This window comes from Lissotriton vulgaris, chromosome 7 (genome assembly GCF_964263255.1).
Source record: "Lissotriton vulgaris chromosome 7, aLisVul1.2, whole genome shotgun sequence".
NCBI lineage: Eukaryota > Metazoa > Chordata > Amphibia > Caudata > Salamandridae > Lissotriton > Lissotriton vulgaris.
The window spans coordinates 1,390,705,558-1,390,708,057 of NC_141695.1; the positions used below are offsets into that span (position 1 = coordinate 1,390,705,558).

General features: G+C 44.5%; 3 non-coding genes across 3 annotated transcripts; 2 read left to right on the forward strand and 1 right to left on the reverse strand.

The window, feature by feature from the left end:
* The first annotated feature begins 280 nt into the window (after positions 1-280).
* LOC147705129 (U6 spliceosomal RNA) lies at positions 281-387 on the forward strand. Its single transcript, XR_015298453.1, has one exon. It is a non-coding gene; the product is annotated as a U6 spliceosomal RNA (small nuclear RNA).
* Positions 388-1,399: 1,012 nt separating this feature from the next.
* TRNAR-ACG (transfer RNA arginine (anticodon ACG)) lies at positions 1,400-1,472 on the reverse strand. The gene has a single exon. It is a non-coding gene; the product is annotated as a tRNA-Arg (tRNA).
* Positions 1,473-2,192: 720 nt separating this feature from the next.
* LOC147705131 (U6 spliceosomal RNA) lies at positions 2,193-2,299 on the forward strand. The gene has a single exon (XR_015297948.1). It is a non-coding gene; the product is annotated as a U6 spliceosomal RNA (small nuclear RNA).
* The last annotated feature ends 201 nt before the right edge of the window (positions 2,300-2,500 follow it).

The following is a 2,500-nucleotide window of genomic DNA, read 5'->3' on the forward strand; positions in this document are numbered from 1 at the left end:
ATATCACTGTTCCACAGGCAGCGTGACGTCACAATGCTCCTTGTCTGTAGCCCGAACCAGGAGCCTTTGCAAACCTGGTATAATCTACATACTTACGGTGTGTTTAGTCTTGGACCACAAATGCAGTGAAGAATAATGGATTGCTACTCTTCATACATTTTTGACCATTGGCTCAGATTTGAATGCGTACTGGCCATCTGAGCATCTCTGCCAGGCCACCCTATGTCTAGAGACTGTAGATTTAGAGAGTTTATAAACATTGTCAGTTCATCAATAAAGTGTGCTCGCTTCAGCAGCACATATACTAAAATTGGAACGATACAGAGAAGATTAGCATGGCCCTGGCGCAAGGATGACACGCAAATTCGTGAAGCGTTCCATATTTTTAACAGCTTTTAGGAGAGAAATCTTTTTTGTTTTCAAGACTAATTGAAAAAATAAAGCAGGTCCCAGTGCTGTCCCCGTGATATGTATTTTTCAATTAGTCTCTCCTCAACATTTTTAATGTATTTGCTTTGCAGTAAAGAAGGTGCGCTCTATGTTCAGCTGCATTTAGCAAGGAAGCCTGCAGGACTTCTGGGACTTTTCTTTCTCTTTTTTAGCCTCACTGTCATTATTCTTCACCACCCCCAAATCTATACTGCTGCAGTGTTGTGTTGCTTCGTGGGAAGCAGGACAAAGAGAAGGGCAGGGCCTATGCAAATGAAGGCCTCAGGGATGTCTGGGAGTGCCTTTTTAGCAGTATTGTTAAAGTCCACCTTGCAACCGGATTGGTCGGGTAGGCTGAAAAACACCATGCCAGATTGGGCACCAGGTCTCTAGGCGCTTCGAGGACATATTGGGTCTACATCCCTCAGTTTCTGAGGTCCAAGAAATGTTCACCCTCTACCCTAATAAAGAGGTCTTCGCCGATCGTGGCTGAGAGGGGAAGAAGGTAGCAGTGCAAGATGCTTATGGGCCTTCTCTAATAATGGACCAACTTTCTCTCTCTCTCCTTACCTGTGGTTCTGCCTGGCTACTGGGGCTACCAGTTGTAAGCCTGCAGCCCACAGGGAGTTGGTTTGTTCCTCTCACACATGTAAATGGGTAAGCATTCAAGTGCACACACCTGCCTACGTCCACAGACCCTCGCGCACACACACTTTTGTCAACAAGCTTTTTCGCAATTAAGAGTATCAGGGACCAATGTTGAAATACAAAAGCAGCACACCACGTGACGGCCATCACATAGAGTCCAGCAGCAAATGGGAAACGTTTAACTAGCTGTGGTCCTATTACTTGCGCTCTACCGTGGAACAACTGCTGGATGAGTCCTGCTGGAGAATATTGAACCTACAACAAGTCTGAGGTAAATAAGAATTCCACAGGAATATAATCAAACAGGGACCTACAACCCTTCCGAGCCAGATAGGAGTCGAACCTACAATCTTCTGATCCGTAGTCAGACGCGTTATCCATTGCGCCACTGGCCCTATGTAGACTTATGCATCCTTTTGTCCTTAAGTGGGCTAGAAAGTGTGTGTGTGTGTGTGTGTGTGTGAAGGCACAAGGAAACCCATCTGACCTCCTGGAAGTCTGTTCTGTGAGGTTTTCCCAAGTTTTACAAAGGACTTTAGGAGAAGGAAGCACCTAAAAGCTAGGCGAAATGGTCCTAGATCCAAGGAAATCTTTTAGATCAGGCTCAGTTTCTTAAATAGTTTGCATTAACATAATCAGTTCCAGGTCTGTGTGGGGCTGAGCTTGAGAACTCCTTAGTAAGTAGGCGTTTACAACAATAAGGGGTTTAATATTACAACACAGGCGAACATTCAGACACATTATCATAAGCTCACCTTGTCCAGGGACCCAAGCATGCTGCCTTTCCACTCTCAGAGCCCTTCACCTAACCTACTGTGCAGCTGTTTCACCTTTAATATCACTGTTCCACAGGCAGCGTGACGTCACAATGCTCCTTGTCTGTAGCCCGAACCAGGAGCCTTTGCAAACCTGGTATAATCTACATACTTATGGTGTGTTTAGTCTTGGACCACAAATGCAGTGAAGAATAATGGATTGCTACTCTTCATACATTTTTGACCATTGGCTCAGATTTGAATGCGTACTGGCCATCTGAGCATCTCTGCCAGGCCACCCTATGTCTAGAGACTGTAGATTTAGAGAGTTTATAAACATTGTCAGTTCATCAATAAAGTGTGCTCGCTTCGGCAGCACATATACTAAAATTGGAACGATACAGAGAAGATTAGCATGGCCCCTGCGCAAGGATGACACGCAAATTCGTGAAGCGTTCCATATTTTTAACAGCTTTTAGGAGAGAAATCTTTTTTGTTTTCAAGACTAATTGAAAAAATAAAGCAGGTCCCAGTGCTGTCCCCGTGATATGTATTTTTCAATTAGTCTCTCCTCAACATTTTTAATGTCTTTGCTTTGCAGTAAAGAAGGTGCGCTCTATGTTCAGCTGCATTTAGCAAGGAAGCCTGCAGGACTTCTGGGACTTTTC